We start from the raw sequence: 19,138 nt of genomic DNA, 5'->3' as shown, positions 1-19,138 counted from the left end.
CTCTAGAAATTCAAAATTGTTTTATTATTTATGTATTAATGCATACTAAAGATGTGCTGGTCAAAATCACAGCAAGGGAATTGCTGCCGTGGAAAGCCTACATATCCCATTTCTATTACGTGACCTGCAGTAATCGGATTATCTCTAACAGAAAAGAATTGACAACCTTAACATTTTAGTTCAGCATTATATGATTATAATGGGATGCCACTTATAACCTTCTGCTTATTGAATTTGTGTCCACTTTGGATTTTAATAAGTTATATTATATTCTACAAAAGGTATTATTTTTGGTTTCTATATGATTTGATTTTCCCCAATTCTTGGAGGTTTTCTGTTTAACAAGACAATATTTGAAGTGTCCTCTTTCATCTGTTCAGACAGTAATCCACTTGTTGCTAAAGCTGACTGAGCAGTACTGACCATAGTATTGTCACAGTGCCCCGGGAGCACATGGCATATATGCGGAGAGGCTTGGGGGATAAGGGCATGAACATTTTGTCCTGAAGACTCTAAGTTTAGAGTTTGGTTCTAAAGACAAACCCCTTGAAATATAATCACTGTACATAGATAACGCAAGAGTAAAAAAATCAATTTCTCTTAAATTCTAGAATAAAAAATGTATTTCATTATCCTTTGTTGAATATTTTATTCATTGAACAAAATGCATTGAGTGTCCATATGTGCCAGTTCTCAGCTGAGAATTGTCACTTCCTGCAGAGCTTGTGGTATGATAGAGAAAACAGGAGTAAATGGCTCGAAATAGTGCCATCTTTCTTTATCTAAAATGAGCTTTTTACAAAGATTTTTTTTTAAAGATTTTATTTATTTATTTGACACACAGAGAGACAGAGAGCACAAGCGGACAGAGCAGCCGGCAAAAGGAGAAGAAGCAGACCGCCCGCTGAGCAAGGAGCCTAATGCGGGCCTCGATCTCAGGACCCTGGGATTATAACCTGAGCCAAAGGCAGATACTGAACCAACTGAGCCACCCAGGTGTCCCAGAAGAAGGCTTTTTCTTCTTTTAAGATTTATTTATTTCCTTTAGAGGGAGAGTGCACACACAGCGGAGCGAGGGGCAACCTGGAGGAGGGACAAACTGAATCTCAAGCAGACTCCCTGCTGAACACAGAGCCCTTCCTGGGGTTTGATCTCGCAACCCTGAGATCATGATCTGAGCCAACATCAAAAGTCAGACGCTTCACTGATGGAACCTCCCAGGTGCCCCTAAGGAGAAAATTTTATTATGAAATATATTGCACATGTATAAACTTTTGACCAAAAAACACTCACCATCTTTTAGTTAATGAAGACAATATTTAGTGTAAATGGCTTGACTAGGTGACAGTTCTTTAAAATTCTCTCACCAAAGGACATGAACCAGTCTTTTTAACCCCTTCCAAACAACCTTATCAGAAAATCCTAGTGCTCTAAACCTGTTGTTCCCAGATCAAAGACTTCCAGTAGTGCCTCTTTGTTTATAGAATATACCTCAAACTTTTATTTAATTTATTTATTTAATTTGTTTATTATGTTATGTTAGTCACCATATAGTACATCATTAGTTTATGATGTAGTATTCCATGATTCATTGTTTGTGTATAACACCCCATACTCCATGCAACCCGTGCCCTCCTTAATACCCATCACCAGGCTCACACAACTCCCCCCCTTCTAAAACTCCCATTTCCCGGAGTCCATAGTCTCTCATAGTTCATCTCCCACTCCGATTTCTCCCCCTTCATTGTTCCCTTCTCCTAATGTCCTCCATGCTATTCCTTATGTTCCACAAATAAGTGAAACTATATGATAATTGACTTTCTCTGTGTAACTTACTTCACTTAGCATAATCTCTTGTGGTCCTTACCAAGTTGATGCAAAAGTTGAGTATTCATCCTTTCTGATGGCTGAGTAATATTCCATTGTGCATATGGACCACATCTTCTTTATCTATTTGTCTGTTGAAGGACATCTTGGTTCTTTCCACAGTTTGGCTATTGTGGCCACTGCTGCTATAAACATTGGGGTGCATATGGCCCTTCTTTTCACCACATCTGTATCTTTTTTTTTTCTTTTTCTTTTATTTGACAGAGAGAGAGAGCACAAGTAGGCAGAGAGGCAAGCAGAGAGAGAGAGGAGGAAGCAGGCTCCCTGCTGAGCAGAGAGCCCGATGTGGGACTCGATCCCAGGACCCTGAGATCATGACCTGAGCCGAAGGCAGCGGCCCAACCCACTGAGCCACCCAGGCGCCCCACCACATCTGTATCTTTGCAGAAAATACCCAGTAGTGCAATTGCTGGGTCATAGGGTTGTTCTATTTCTAATTTTTTGTGGAACGTCCACACTGTTCTTTAGCTTTCTCCATAGCTTCTCCCCTTTCTCCACAGCTTCTCCAACATTTGTTGTTGCTTGCCTTGTCAGTTTTTGTCATTCTGACTGGTGTAAGGTGGTATCTCAATGTTGGTTTTTTTTTGGAATTTTTTTTTTTTTATTTCTTTTCAGCATAATAGTATTCATTGTTTTTGCACCACACCCAGTGCTCCATGCAATACATGCCCTCCTTAATGCCCACCACCTGGCTACCCCAACCTCCCACCCCATGCCCCTTCAAAACCCTCAGGTTGTTTTTCAGAGTCCATAGTCTCTCATGGTTTACCTCCCCTTCCAATTTCCCTCAACTCCCTTCTCCTCTTCATCTCCCCATGTCCTCCAAGTTATTTGTTATGCTCCACAAATTAGTGAAACCATATGATAATTGACTCTCTCTGCTTGACTTATTTCGCTCAGCATAATCTCTTCCAGTCCCGTCCATGTTGCTACAAAAGTTGGGTATTCGTCCTTTCTGATGGAGGCATAATACTCCATAGTGTATATGGACCACATCAATGTTGTTTTGATTTGAATTTCCCTGGTGGCTAATGATGATGAACATTTTTTTCATGTGTCTGCTAGCCATTTGTATGTTTTCTTTGGAGAAGTGCCTGCTCATGTCTTCTGCCCATTCTTTAACTTGATTATTTGGTTTTTTGGGTGTTGAGTTTGAGGAGTTCTTTATAGATCTTGGATATCAGCCCTTTGTCTGTAGTATCATTTGCAAATCTCTTCCATTCTGTGGGTTGCCTCTTTGCTTTATTGACTGTTTCCTTTGCTGTGCAGAAGCTTTTTATCTTGATGAAATTCCAAAAGTTCATTTTTGCTTTTGTTTCCCTGGCCTTTGGAAATGTGTCTTGAAAGAAGTTGCTGTGGCTGATGTTGAAGAGGTTACTGCTTATGTTCTTCTCTAGGATTTTGATGGATTCCTGTCTCACATGGAGGTCTTTCATCCATTGCGAGTTTATCTTTGTGTATAATATACCTCAAACTTTTAAACCAAAAGTATGAATGAAGAGTTGTGTTCCCAGAAGACTTTTCTAACCCCATCTTTTATTACTTGATTACTTTTCAGTCCCACCTTTTATAATGAATAGTGGTTACAATACTGTATTTCAACCAAACAGTTCCCTTTCCTTATGCTATTTGCCTGCATGCCTTTCCATGTGCTGTTCCCTTCACTTGGTTGTTTAACTGGTTCTTAACCAGGGCCATCTTGTCTTTTCCCTCTTCTCCTCACCAGGGACATTTAGCAATGTCTGGAGGCTTTTGGTTGTCACAGCTAGAGGATAACTGGCAGCTAGCAGGTAGAGATTAGGAATGCTACTACAATACACAGGACAGCCCCTTCAGGACAGATAATTGTCTCTCCCAAAACATTTCTAGGTTTAAGAAACCCTACCTGAATAGTACTTTCCCTCTGTTCCAATACCAAACTCTTTATGGCCTCTTTTAATGATTATTTCCTCTATGCAAGCTAGTGTTGGCCTTTCCATCCAAATAATCCCTCTTTTGACTTCAGACTTCCCTAAGCAAAGTGCTTTTGGTACTTAGTATTTTAAATAGCTTATTTAAGACTATTTTTTAGAGCAGTTTTAGGTTCATTGGCAAAATTACAGGGAAGGTACAGAAATTTCTCTTATTCCTCCACCTTCCCACACATATAATTTCTCCCATTATCAGTATCCCCTAACAGACTGATATGTTGTTATAAATGATGAACCTTCAATTACACATCATAACCATCTGAAGTCCATAGTTTACATTGGGATTCACTCTTGAAGTTATATATTCTGTAGGTTTGGACAATTGTGTAATGATATGCATCTATCATCATAGTAGCATACAGAGGATTTTCACTAAATACTAAAAATGTCTGCTTTCACTCTCAAGCCCCCAACTACTGATCTTTTTAACTGTCTCCACAGTTTTGCCCACGTCCAGAATGTCATATGGTTAGAGTCATAAAACTGTAAGTAAATAGCTTTTTAAAATTGGCTTCTTTTGCTTAGTAGCATGCATTTCAGCTTCCTCTGTGACTTTTCATGGCTTGATAGCTCATTTCTTTTTAGCACTGGTCAGTATTCCATTGTCCGGAAGTACCACAGTTTATTTGTCCATTAACCTACTGAAGGGCATCTTGGTTGCTTCCAAATTTTGACCAGCATGAACAAAGCTGCTATACATATTCGTGTGCGGGTTTTTGTGTGGACATAAATTTCCAGCTCATTTGGAGTGCAGTTGTGGGATCATATGGTAAACGTAGGTTTAGCTTTCCCCATCTCCTTTTTACACCCACTTCGATTCTTCCATTCTCTAAAGTTCAGCTTATAGTACATCTTCTTTAGGAAGTCTTTAAATCACTTCTGCTCACAGAGTTCCTTCTTTCCTTTAAAATCATTTTATGGAGATGGTATGGCATAGAGCATAGGGTTCTCAACCTTAAGCAGGCATTGGAGTCCTCACATGAGGGCTTGATTAAAACAGGTTCCTGGGCTCCCTTCTGAGAGCTTCTGATTCAATAGATCTGAGTGGGACCCCAAAATGTGCCTGTCTTTCTTTCTTTCTTTCTTTTAAGATTTATTTATTTGACAGAGAGAGAGAGAGTGATTGAACACAGTTAGGCAGAGTGGCAGACAGAAAGAGAGGGAGAAGCAGGCTCTCCGCTGAGAAGGGAGCCTGATGTGGGGGCTCAGTCCCAGGACCCTGGGATCATGACCTGAGCTAAAGGCAGACACTTAACCGACTAAGCCCCCCAGATGCCCCAAGAATGTGCATTTTTAACAAGTGCCCAGGAGAGGCTGATGCTGCTGGTCTGGGGACCACACATTGAGAACCACTGCTACAGGAAGCATAGGAGACCACCTTTGTAACCAGACAGGTCTGGATCTATATCCCAGTTCCTCTACTTCCAAGCTGTATGTCACTGAACTAGTTACTTTACCTCTCTAAGGCTCAGTTTCCTTACCTGTAAAAGGGAAACAATAATAGATTACTTTATTGGGATTAAACAAAGTAAGACAGATAAGTGTTATAAAATAGCAGATTTCTTTGGCATTATTTGTCTTGTTTATGATAAATACTAAAATATGCCAGTTATTATTTTTGTTGCTGGAAAATAAAAAGTTAGAGTATAGAGATTTGTTGACATTCACAGGCCAAACCCAAAGAGGCTAGTAGTCAGCGCTTCCCAGATTAGCCTGTGAACAAGCTACAGGAAGAAGGGAGCAATTGTTTATCATACGGTTCCTGTGAGACCCACTTCTGTGTGCATATTATCTCATCCTTCACAAGAGGAACAGAGTGTGTTGATACGTTACCATCTGACACAGAGCATCCCAAGTGGGCAGAGTTTCACTGCAAGTTTCTTAGAGGATTCGCTCTTCCTAATGTTGAGCTTACCCCGTCTGCTTTTAGCATGGACAAGAATATCCAGTCCAATCTGCTATTCTCTAAGTAGTAGGGTTGGTTGTTCTTGAAGTACGTGGTATAAGGCACAGCAGAGATGGCAGGGGGCTGCTCTCCTCACAAGAGCACAGTGGGAATGGCAAATAGGACCTTTGAGTGGCCCATCTTGGTAGGTAATTTCACCCACTGCTCTTGGCCAGGCTTGGCTGAGTGGTACTGCTCTAAGATCTGCCTTTAGGCTGAAGGGTCAGTGTCTGTAGAGGAAGCTCCTTTCATGGCCATGGCAACAGTAGAAGAGAAGCACCAGAAACATGTAAGGCATATCGAGGTCTAGGCTTGGAACTTGCATTTTCTCACTTTTGCCTGCCTGTTTTGGTCAAAGCAAGTTTCATGAGGTAGGAAAGGTAGTCTCTCCCTATGATGACATTACACAATCAATTTACCAAAAGACAAAAACAAAAACAAAATGAATGAAGGCTCTACATGAGGAAAACTATAGTAACTTCAATATAAAATTAAGATCAAGATCTTGGATACCATGTTCTTGGATGAGAAGATTTAATTGTAAAAAGCTAATTATTCTCAAATCAATTTATATGTTCCATATAATTACAGTTAGAATACCAACTTGGATATGTTTTGTAGAACTGGACACAGTAGCCTTAGAGTTCAGTTGGAAGACAAAAAAAAAATCTTAAAAACATCCAGGAAATTTATCTAAAAGAATAGTGACCAGGGCATCCCATATATTAGAGCATAGTCTAAAGCCACTAAAACCCGAGCAATATGGAACTGGTATAGGAATAGACAAATTGTTCATCCAGATACAGAGCAGGAAGCATTAAAATATAACATATGACAAGATTATTTTAATTCAGGGAGGAAAGATTCATTTAACAGTTGGTGCTGGTAAAACTGATTGCCCACCTATAGGAATACAAAATTAGATTCTGACATTTTGTATATACAAAAGTCAATTCCAGTTCAAATACTGAAATATAAAAATTAAAATGTTAAGAGTTTTAGAAAGAAATTTAGGAGATAACATACAATCTGGGGAGAGAGAAAGACCATAATGATTAAAATCCTAGATTAAAATTACATATCTGAGAATATAAATATTAAATGTCTTGTATGAAAAATAAACTATAAGCAATGCTTGCAGATAGTCCTTAAATTTGGAACAAATATTTGCAAAGCAGGTGATGGATTAAGTAAGGGTTAATAACTATAATACTCTGCTTCTGCAATTTAACAAAAAAGACCACTTGTTAGAGAAATAGACCAAGGATAAAATCTGCAGCTCACAAGGGCAAATCCAAACAGCTGATAAGTATATTAAAAGATGGTCTAATGCAATAGTAGTTCATATAAATGCAAACTGAATTAACACTGACATATTGCTTTTTACCTGCCAGACTGGTATATATTTTAAACGGTGTAACAGCTACTGCAAGCAGGGATTCAGGAACTGAAAGTAACAGTTATCATGCCGGTAAAGGTGAATTTTCAGAGTCCACCTCTTTGGTACCCAACATCACATTTTTCTTTCCATTTATATAACCTGTCCTTCTGTTCTCAAAGTCCAGATCTCTGGGTGATGTTCAATCCACTGCTTCAGGTCTCCTTGTGTTTCCCTGGGCTCAAGTGACATACAGACTAAAAGACAAGTTATCGGTTCTCAACATAGTCATATGCTATAATTAAGAAGCAACAGGAAAAACTTCAATATAAGCTTCCGTTTGGAGAGAGACAGTAAAAACAAAAAACATCCAGCTTTCCCTGGTCCACAACAAATTTCGAATCCTGATGGGTGGGAGTAGCAAGCACTCTCTGCGAGGTCAGGGAAGTCGCTGCCAATCTACCAGACCCTGGTTTTGTTTTCTGGGACATCTCTGTTGTTTCATTCTGCAGCGTCTGGTACTTGCTGGGGTGGGAGTAGGGAATCCTCCTTGTCCATTATATTTCATGACCAGAGGTGAGGTCTGCTGCTCTGTTTTTTTTTTTTTTTTTTAAAGATTTTATTTATTTATTTGACAGACAGAGATCACAAGTAGGCATAGAGGCAGGCAGAGAGAGAAAGAGGAGGAAGCAGACTCCCTGTTGCGCAGAGAGCCCGATGCTGGACTCGATCCCAGGACCCTGAGATCATGACCTGAGCCGAAGGCAGCGGCTTAACCCACTGAGCCACCCAGGCGCTCTGCTGCTCTGTTTTAATGGCTCACTTCTAGTTGGTGTGAGTTTGGGGGGATTGAGGATGGCTTTAAGGGCTGACTGACAGAACATCGAGTTGATATGTGAAGTAGAATCGGGGGCTAGAGTTAGGCACACAGTGAGAGGGAAGGGGAGGACCAAGAAGGGCCAAGTATTTATCTGCTGGTTCCTTCTGAAGTGTTCCATGTCTTAGAATATGTAACCTTCTCCAAATGTGTGAGTTTTTTTTATTTGGCTCCTCTACTGGGGACCCATGCAGCTCATTTTCTGCTCTGGGGTGTTGGGAAGACCCAGAACCTCAATGGGTCCCTTCTTGTCTGGAAGGGACACAGGAACGGCGTTGGCTCTGTAACAGAGAGCACAGCAGCAGGCATGCCAGTGCTTGGCCCTTAAATCTGGGGAGACTGGGTCAGCTAGTGCTATTGGAACACATTGCCAACGGCATGGATAAATCTGGACACAAGTGCCTCATTGTCCTATTGGAACCATCATCTGCCCCTCACTGAGAGGACTGGATCTCATGCAATTCCCACCCATCTCATGCATATAGATGTAAAAACTCACTACAATCATATGACATGTAATATTTACTAATTACACAAGTAACTTTTTATTTATGCAAGATTTATTTATTTATGCAAGATTTTATGTTGGTCAGTTTTCATTTTGTCTGTTTATAGTTGGTGAGTAGGATAATAGGAAGGAAGCCCCCCTAGTCTGTAGGTCAGGCAGAAGAGGGAAAGGTGAGGAGAAAAACCCTGTCTTATTAGGGCTTGCATAGCCAGAAATTGCACTAGATTGGCCGAATATATTGGTGGTTCTCAGTGTTGGGTCAGAATCACCTGCGAACTTTGCATACAGTGCAGGTTTTCAAGTCTTATCCTACTTCAGTGAGGATCTGTATCCTTTTTTAACTCTCCAGGTAGTAGTACTCCAATATGTAGTCAAGTTTCAGCTCTCCTTGCACTAGCTCATTGTCTTGAGGTGGATATCATTGCTGACATTACAGAATCCCAGGCTGGGATTTCTAGAGGTTAAGCGATTGGTTCACATTGGGCTGGAAGATGGGGAGGAACTTAAAAAAGTAATTTCTAACGACAACAAAAAAGTAATTTCTGCCTGAGTTGGTGGGGAGTTTAGAAGCTTGGAGATCTTAGTTAATATTAATGTGACACTGTTCTTGCTCATTTTGGTGAGGACTGATAACAGTATGCTTTAAAAAAAGTATTGAGCACTGGGTGTTATATGCAACTAATGAATCACTGGACACTACATCAAAAACGAATGAGGTACTATATGTTGGCTGACTGAACATGAAACAAAAGTGTTGCACATTAAACCAAGAAACAAAGCTCAGTATTAGTTTACCACCTTATATTCTTAGCCTATTTTTTCATCAAAAATTTCAAATATTATATGTACATAGTTAAAAAATAAAACAATGAAGAGTATCTCCTTCAATATTAGATGTTTCGAATGCATCCTGGGGACTGGCAAGGGGAATGTTTGTGTACTTTTTAAGATACGCAAGTCATTTGAGCTGACCTCCACCTTTCCCCTAACCTTAGCCTCGTTAGTTTTCCACTGCATACAGAATAAAATGTAAACTCCTTCACACGATCTAAAAGACTCTTCATGATCTGGTCCTGCCCACTTCTTTAACTTTTTTCTACCATCTCGTTTAGCCCAATTTTACATCCCTGGCTTGGTGCTGTCTCGAGGTTCTTGCACTGGATTATTTCTCTGCTTGAAAGATCAAGTCTGGCTTTCAGGGCTTTCCTCAGCCAGTTTATACAATGTGTCCTTTAGTGTGGCTTATTTTCTTTAGGGTGCTGGTAGCTCTCCCAAGTATCTCTCTGTTTAATTGTACAGTATAGGGGCTCCTGGGTGGCTCTATCTTCGGCTCAGGTCATGATCCCAGTGTCCTGGGATGGAGCCTCACATTGGGCTCTCTGCTCAGCAGGGCGCCTGCTTCTTCCTCTCTCTTTGCCTGCCTCTCTGCCTACCTGTGATCTTTCTCTCTCTGTCAAAATAAATAAATAAAATCTTTAAAAAAATTGTACATTATATTTCTCCTCCACACACAAGTAGATTCCATGAGAGTAAGGACCTTGTCTTTTTTGTCTATGTTCCTATAATACCTAGAAAAGATTGGTGCCTGGTGCATATTTGTTGAATAAATGAATATACCTTCCCAAGGACACACAAACATATATACACACACAGATGCAAGTATGAAGACACACGCACAAAGATATTTACGCCAATAGAATCATGCTATCTTTAAACACAAAATTAGTTATGTATCTTTGAGATTTTTCCAAAAAAACGGATGTTGATCTACCTAGCTTTTTTCTTTTCTTTTCTTTTCTCTTTTTTTCTTTATGGCTTAAAGATCTGTAGGATATAAAATTTAGCTAAAAATAAAAAAGCAAAAGGCAGAATGTAATACTCTTTTGTGGATGTACTATGATTCATTTACTGAGTCCCCTACTGATGGATAGTTTGCTTTTGATTCCAAGAATTTGCCTTTTCAAAACTGTAGCATGTATACAATCATGGTATCTTGGAGTACTTCTGTTTCTCTCTTATTCAAAATTTTTAATATTTCAGGTGCATACGTATTTGAACATCATTTTCCAGAGTCATTGTATTATGTGACTGTTATTGCTGGTGGGGGGGGGCAGATGTTATTAATTAACATTAATACCTGAGGATTTTCAAAAGTAAAGTAAGACAATTTTTAGAGAGAAAACACTGTTCTTTTTACTTTAGCTTCAGACTTACTGTAAATGATATTGTTCTATGTGAGATGCCAATTTTTAAATGAATTTCCTGGAAAAGGAAGAAGTATTTCCCTTATTACTCTGACTTTTGAAATAATAGCAAGAGTCAGTTAACTTCTCAAGTGTAAAATTCAACAGGGCCCATGCCGGCTGACCCATGAGAAATTTCAAAAGGCTGGCTAATGCATTATTGATTGAAATTTTTCTAAGTAGTTCTAGTAAGTGGGCAGTCCTAGGAGTGGGGCAACAGGGACAGGGCTTAAAGCAGACCTTATTGCATGTCCCCTTCTCTGCCCCACCAGTCCTGTTAACCTAGTGCTATTAGGTCATGAGGAACACAGACAGCTTTGGTGGCAAACAGCTGCTTAAAGGACCAGCCCACCCGCGGACAGGGGAAAGCAGGGAGGGAGAGGCGGTTTCCCCAGCTGCACTGGGTGGCTGAGAATAAGGTGGGCTCACACTGAGTGCTCATGGGTAAGACTCAGGTCTGACTTGCCAGCAGAACCATCTCCTGCCTCACGCCCCCGTGGGTGCTTCCCCGCATTCCAATTCATCTTTCAACAAGAGATGAGAAGGGGAAACATAGATGGCCCAGGGCTGTTCATCTGATCTGCATAGCCTAGAAGAGTGTTTCTCAAAGGGTGACTTTTGTACTTCTCTGTACCTCTGGACACACTCCAGTTTATCAGTGTTTCTTTTAAAGGCATTTGCGTAAGCCTGCTGCTCCCAACCCTGGTCTGTAGGTCTGTAGCTTATCATCACCACCCTCTGGGCAGTCACAAGTCACAGTACCGAGAAGTCATGACCAGCTGCCCAAGACCTGGCAGGACCTGCCCTGTCTGAATGGCAATTCCAAGTATTTACACCACCAGCACCAAGAAGAAAACAAGCCAAGGGAGAATCCGTGTGTGCCTTAAGCGCTTTAAATGTACAGTGAATTCTCATACTTTTAAGTGTGGCCACATGAATATTTTGAGCCTTATCAATCTGGTTAGCAATTCCTCTTTCCTCGGGGAGAAGAAAGGGTTTGGCATAAGGTGGGTAGAGTGGCAGATGTATTTTCTCTTCTATATCTGGACTGAGTTTAAAAAGAGAGATTTTCCAAGTAGAAATGCTAGAACTCAGTTTCAGCAACAGACGTCTGAAGACGGGCTCTTTTAAACCACCTTGGTGTGTTCCCCTCCCTTTTGTCTTTCTGTACTGTTTTTCTGTAATTGCGATTTTTTTTTTTAAACAAAATCTTGGAAGGCCACATATAATCTAAGTGACATACGTGGTGATGTGACGTTAGGAGTACTCTTCTCTATCTGGGGCCTTTTTCTTGTGCTAAGGGCTAAGGCTCCATGAGATGCTAGAATACCTCAGGAAGAAGATGACGTCACTGACCAAGACTTCACATTCCCCAGCCAGATGGAAACCACTTTGTGAGATCGCCCTTACCTCACCCATCTCCTTATATCCTCGTGCTTAGTATGGCAGGTGGTAATGGTAATTAGTGTGGTATTGAACTCTAAATATGTGATGAAATGTGGACAGGTTCTTTTTTTTTTTTTTAAGATTTTATTTATTTGACTGACAGAGATCACAAATAGGCAGAGAGGCAGGCAGAGAGATAGGGGGAGGCAGGCTCCCTGCTGAGCAAGAGCCTGATGCAGGGTTGGATCCCAGGGCCCCAGGGTCATGATCTGAGCCGAAGGCAGAGGCTTTAACCCACTGAGCCACCCAGGCACCCCTGTGGACAGGTTCTTAACTCATATATGAACTTTGCAAAATGTGTGCCTTTGAGCGGGTTTTGAGCATCTCATTATATATTCCCATCATGCCAGTAGGCTCAATTGCATAATAGTTCCAAAGGTTCTACCTGCCAGAGTCTTATCTGTGTTCATGTTGTATTCTAGAAGACTCTGGAAGGATCTGATACTTAGGGAGAAAGGGCTTGTTGTGTTAGCAGTAACTATATGCATTTGTTCATTTTCTATTTGGGAAAATTGCTCTTTCACCAAGATATTTATAATTTGTTAAAAATGACACTCATTAGATGGTAATGTAGTGATTTCTCTTCCAAACAGGAAGAATGAATTTAATCTTTTTATAAAGAACCTATTATTACAGCTAATGATTTGTAGGTCACTAATTACTTTGCTTGTGGTTGATGAGGCGGTGGTGGGATCTGAAGGTCCAAGACCTTACTCCTCTAATTATAGATATATTCCTTTCAATGATAACTGAAAATTTATTTGTAAATATTATTTTATAAGGAGTTGAATCATAATTAAAGCTCTGTAGTGCATTATTTTGTTTCATGTAAGTTTCCATTTTATTTTACCAAGTTTTTTTTTTTTTTTTTTTTTTAAGCTAGGTGTACTTGTACTTTCTTGGTGAGTGGATTCCTTCTTGGGTATAATAGTCACACCTCTTTCATCCTAGCAGGGAAGAAATAAAGAGGCGAAGATTACAGGAAACAGGAGTGGAGTGTTACATAGCCCACTTTGTGAGTAACAAGGAGAGAGTATGGTCCAAGGATGGATTTGTCCCAAGTAAATGTTTATTTCTCCAGTGTGGTTGTAGGTAGCCTATCAGAGATAATACAATAAGCAGAGACGAGCACAGTTCAAAATGACCAGATGTTTTTTCTATCAGAGTAAATTTTAACTTCAAAGACATATTTATTTTTATATTTAATTTTTGGTTGTATGGTCTATTTCAAAGCTCCAAAATGATTCCAGAATTACTTTTCTGTACAAGATTTGAATAACAACTTATGTATCTCTGGAAGGTTAGAGGCAAAAAGTATGACAGGCACTGGGAAATCACGGCAGACAGCAGTGAAGTGATTTCACTTTATGTCATAGAATTCTCGTGCTTTGACCGAAACTAGATTAAGAGATGGTGGCATAACGGAAGGAGGGAGTAGGTAATGTAAAACTGTAAGGGGCCGACAATGACGGGAAAGAAGACTACTTTAAGAATGGGCATTTCATTCTCCTTTCCTGAAAATTCTAGAATGATGCTTTCCAGGGAATGTGCAAACAATGATTTGGAGGATGACAGCATTAAGACTTCAATGATGACAAAGCTTAGTACAGTTCAGCATGGCACAGATAATTGAGTATGCATGGAATGTTCTTTAACACATAGACCAACTTTTCCCATCACCCACCATGAACAATTTCATGTTTTCATGAAAAGATGGCAATAAAAAAAAACAAATAACTAGGAGATAGGCTGTTTGTTATTCTTTCTTAATTTTGTTGCCATTTTGAAATCTCTCAGGCTTTGCATTTCTTTCTCACATTCCTCTTTTTCCCTTTTTCTTGGCCTTGGGACAACATTAGTTAATTCTCTAGTTGTTTACCCCTTGAATTAATTATCATGAGTTGTAGAGACACACGTTCTGCTCTCTGTTGCACATCATTAAGTGGCATCATTAAAACATTAAATTATATCAGGGTGAAAAACACTTGTGAGTTCTGCTCATTTATATACCATCCTTGCAAACTCTCCTTGGGAACAGCCATCTGTGCAAAGATCTTGATGAGGAAAGAGAAGAGAAGTTTATAGATTATAGACTCTGCACAAACACAGTTGAGGAACTCCGTGATAACTGTTGGCTCACAATGACTCCCCACAATGCTCTAACATAGTTTGAGTAAGATTATGGCCAGAGCTCCACTGTCTCTCACCTTTAAGAAAACTATGTTCGCATTAACTGGGGAGTATATACAGTACTAAGTTTCCTACTAAGAGATACATGTTACAGTATCTGTTAGAAAGTTACTGACAAAGTGAAGTGTGGCTACAAAGAGCTCTAAATCTCTACTCCAGGTGGTTGGAAAGAGGGAGGGCAGCAGTGGGCAGAAGTGAGGTTTTTTTGGAGGGTCTTTTGTCTAATGGCTTTACTCTGGTTTGGCAGAACCTTAGAATTAGGTCAAAGGTCTATATCTGTCATGCAGTAGAGCTCCTCGTGTCAGGGTTCTGATGTAGGAGATCTTTGTGTAAATCCTGGGTTTGCCGTGTACTCTGTGTAAACTCGAAGTCTCAGTTTCCACCTTTGTAATACTTCCTAAAGTTGTCATGATGATTAAATTTAATCATGTCTGTAAAGACACTCAACTAAGGCTGCTCACTCTTATTTTAGTGATGTAGGTACAAGTTCAAATGCAAATCACGATGCTTCTCTTCTGAGGGACTGTAGATGAATGGTTGGGAGCGGGCGATGAGGAGATGGCATGGAGGCACCTAGGATTTCATGCATCTCCTAGAGTTCATATTGCTCACTGGCTTTTCAACTTTTCTTTGCTTCCTTTTGTTCCAGAGCTGTAGCTGTAAGAGTCAGCAGTAATGGACTGGTGAGTAGGCAATCCTCAGGTGCTACACATCTCTCAGCCATAAGGTGCTAGCATCTGGGTAGGTAGAGAATTACTCATTGTTAAAAGGAAGCCAGAGGCTCTAAGTCAATCCTATTCCTTACTGAATGCAGAGAAAAGATTCTGGGATATTAAACTAAAGCAAAGAGAAGATTTACTAAACGTGGTGTTACGGGTTTAATTGTTTCCCACTCCCACCCCCAAATTCATATGCTGCCATCCTAACCCTCAGTACCTTAGAAGGTAGTTTATTTAGAAATAGGATGATTGCAGATGGAGTTAGTCAAGAATAGATCATACAAAAGGAGGGTGGGCCTTTAATCCAAGATGACCAGTGTCTTTATAAAAAGGGGAAATTTGGACACACACACACACACACACACACACACAGAACACCATGTAAACATGAAAGCAGGGATCAAGTTCATGCATCTATGAACTACAGATCACCAAAGATTTTCAGCAGATCACCATAAGCTGGGAGAGAAGCAGCACAGCCCCCAGAAGGAACCAAGCTTGCTAACATCTCCATCTTGGGCTTCTATTTTTTTTTTTCCTTTTCTTCAGTGTTTTTTTTTTTTTTTCCTTAAGATTTTATTTATTTGAGAGAGAGAGAGAGCATGAGCCAGGGGGAGGGGCAGAGGGAGAGGGAGAAGCAGACTCCCTGCTGAGCTGGGAGCCTGATGTGGGGCTCTATTCCAGGACCCTGGGATCTTGACCTGAACCAAAGGCAGATGCTTAACCTATTGAGCCACCCAGGCGCCCATGTCTTGGGCTTCTAGATTCTAGACCTGTGATACAATAAAATTCTCTTAAGCCATCCTGTTTGTGGCACTAGCCCTAGCAAACCAATACACACACGTAAAATTAATCTCCATTTCTCTTAAAGCTGGGAAGAGGGTGAAGCAAATGAAACACTTGCCTCAGCACATTTAAAGGGCACCACAAAAAAAGGCCCTTATTAATGAAAATAAATAGTATCTGAATGCAGTATTTTTTTAAAAATTGAAAGTAATGCAAAAAATCAATGCCCCAAATATCAAAAGTTTAAAGAGCAATAGGATTAGTAACAGCTTCATGCTCAGCATATTGGAGCATGGGGCAAAAGAAATGAAAAAATTAGTAATGCTGTGTTCATAGTATTCTTAAAGAACACTAAACTTAAAGAAACATTAACCTACATCTCGTGTTTACTGCGATATAAGCATCACAATCAACACCTTTATACATCTACACTTTTCTAATGATTCCCTCAGGCTAGATTAGGAGAGAAATTTTTAGGCCAAAAAATGTACAGATTTTATGATTTGATACTCATTGTTAAACTGACAAAATTTCGTTTTCCCCATGGGTTTATGGATACCTTTTTCTCCTGGATATAGTTTGGTGTCTTGAATATTTCACTTATTTTGTGAATCACCTGTTTACGTCCTTTATATATTTGTTTGGGTTCTTCATCTCTTTCAAAGTGTTTTATTTAAAGAGATCTTACATTACGGATATTATCTGGAGATTAACTCCTAGTTAATGTTATATATATATTGCTAAAGTTTTCTCCAGTTTATCAGTCGTTTGTGGGGGGTTGTTTGTTTGTTTGTTTTAGGACTTTATTTATTTGAGAGAGAAAGTGAACAGGAACAGTAGGAGGGACAGAGGGAGAGGGAGAAGCAGACTCCTTGCCCAGCAGGAAGCTTGATCCCAGGACCCTGGGATCATGACCCAAGCTGAAGGCAGACACTTAATTGACTAGGCTACCCAGGCGCCCCAGTCCTCTTTTAACTTAATTTATGTTATGTTTTACTCAACCAGAAACCTGAAGGTAGGTGGGAAGAGGAGAGGAGTAGAGCAGAGAAGAAGGTAGATTCTTTTCATAAGGTTATGAGCAGACTAATAAGCATGAAGGGCAGGCACCTGAGGTCAGAACAGGCCACAACAAGGAGGAAGAGCTTGTCACTGTATCTCTTCACTCCTGAAGAACTAAATCCAAGTCTATCTACTACACATATACTGACTGACTGGCTTGTGCTAATGAATTCCACTATTTTTTTTTTTTTTTTTTAACTTAAGCCACTTTGAGTTAAATTTTTGTAATGTGTAGGCAGAAAGAGTCCTGATAAATCAGGCCACATAATTTGGGGAATATAATTTCTTTTTCTGTTAAATACAAGGAGAGATTTCCAGGGAACCTTAAGAATTGAAAAAGTAGACGACTTCATTTTCCTGATTTTGGAGGGCAAAGGCTCAGGTGGTGTTTAGACAGACTACTTATAAATGAGAAGATAAATTAGGATTTTGACATCAGAATCATGGAAGCTGTTAGTATTTACGCATATCAAAGCTCAAAGAGTAAAGGCTGAGTTGGAACTGAGGGTTAAAGTTTCTGTTTACCCTCATGGAGGTTTGCCTCCAGGGAGAAAATATGCTGAGCCTATTGACTAAGCCTTCTGGCTTTTTGGCAATTATTTTTATTGTGTAATACTATGTTGACATTTGGTTTTGAATACTGCGGTCTTCTGGGTGGGTTAATAGGAGTCCTCCCTTGGGACATGGAAGAGTACCAGGGACTGAGCTATTATTATTTCACTCTAAATTTAGCCATCTCTGTGCAGCTCTGTGATGATGCAGCCAGGACTTTGCAAACTACATTTCCCAGAATTCTCTGCCTGTTAGGCTCCTCAAGTAGCAGGCCCTACAAAGGAATTGGGAGTCAGGAGGAGGAGGAGAGAAGGGATTTTCATCCTGCTGGCTTGTTGTTCCTCTTAGAAAGGCCCCTACATCAGCATTTTGTCGTGGTCTCCAGCTTCTTGTACTACTTTTCTTGCATGTCTCCTCAGAGGTACCTAGAGCAGCCAGGTCTTCCTCCTTTGAGCTTCTAGGCTCTGATAATGTAAGCTGGTAGCCGCATTTAGGATCTCTGTATTACCTCAGTGTTTCTATTTTGCTGTTTCGGCCAGCAAACACCTGTGTAATCAATTCCTTACATTTAATTCTCTTCCTGGCTAGACCTTAATAGGTAATAATAGGATTGGTTCCAGGAAACATATCCTAAAAGATAGATTTCTGGAATTGGTTCAGTTATGTTTCTTGGCTTTAAATACACTGCTTAGGGGCACTGAGTGGCTCAGTTGGTTAAGTGTCTGCCTTCAGCTCAGGTCATGATCCTCGGGTCCTGGGATCGAGTCCCACATTGGGCTCCCTGCTCAGCAGGAAGCCGGCTTCTCCCTCTCCTGCCCCGCATCTGTGTTCCCTCTCTTGCTGTGTCTCTCTCTGTCAAATAAATAAAATCTTAAAAAAAAAAATCCTAAATACATTACTTGGGGAAAAAAGGGGGAAAAAAGGAGGTGGGTTACTAATAATCCATGACATGCATTGGTATCATGATTAGGTAAACGACCTCTTGTGGTTGATTGTGATGCAGTGTTTGCTGAAGCCAATACCTGGGAGACCAAGTAGCTGTCCTCATACTTTTTTGTTTGGTTTGGTTTTGTTTTGAATGAAAACCGCCAACTCTAGAAGGGAGGGTAGCTGCTTTTGACTGCACTGGTGAGTTGACTGAGAGAAAAAATGACCAACTTCCAGCCTTTAAACTTTCAACTAAAGATACTGTTGGATAATCAGAGTTTCTATAGTAGCCCCAAAAGACTCTCTTATTTTTCTGTAGCCACTAAGCTGACTTTGCTGCAGATTAGTCCATAATTTAATTGGGTAGGCTGCAGAATTACAATACCAATTGGATTTATAACCTGCCAACTTCTTACTGGAAAGATTGGGAAGGAGTAATACCTGGAATGGGATATCTGTGTAAACTCAAAGCTGAGAGTCTGAACCCTTGAGTTTTTCTGAGACTCTGTTACCACCAAAATCAACTCCTCCCACCTCACCTTGTCAACACCACCTCTCACGGTCTTTATAACTTGAGTCAGAACAAGTACAAGGTATGAGTCGGGAGGGCATAGTTATGCTAAAAATAATTGCAAAATTGTGTTATTACAT

General features: G+C 40.1%; 1 long non-coding RNA gene across 2 annotated transcripts in view; it reads right to left on the bottom strand.

Annotated features, from left to right (window-relative positions):
- Window positions 1-13,420: 13,420 nt before the first annotated feature.
- The window catches only part of LOC131829325 (uncharacterized), a 37,923-nt gene continuing 32,205 nt past the window's right edge, over window positions 13,421-19,138 (bottom strand). For both annotated transcript variants that reach the window (XR_009352824.1, XR_009352823.1), the window contains one exon: window positions 13,421-15,181. This is a non-coding gene — a long non-coding RNA (uncharacterized LOC131829325). The remainder of the gene's footprint in view (window positions 15,182-19,138) is intronic.

This window comes from Mustela lutreola, chromosome 4, assembly GCF_030435805.1.
Source record: "Mustela lutreola isolate mMusLut2 chromosome 4, mMusLut2.pri, whole genome shotgun sequence".
NCBI classification, from domain to species: Eukaryota; Metazoa; Chordata; class Mammalia; order Carnivora; family Mustelidae; genus Mustela; species Mustela lutreola.
Note: the sequence above shows the minus strand (reverse complement) of the source record. Positions and strands in the feature narration are given on the sequence as shown.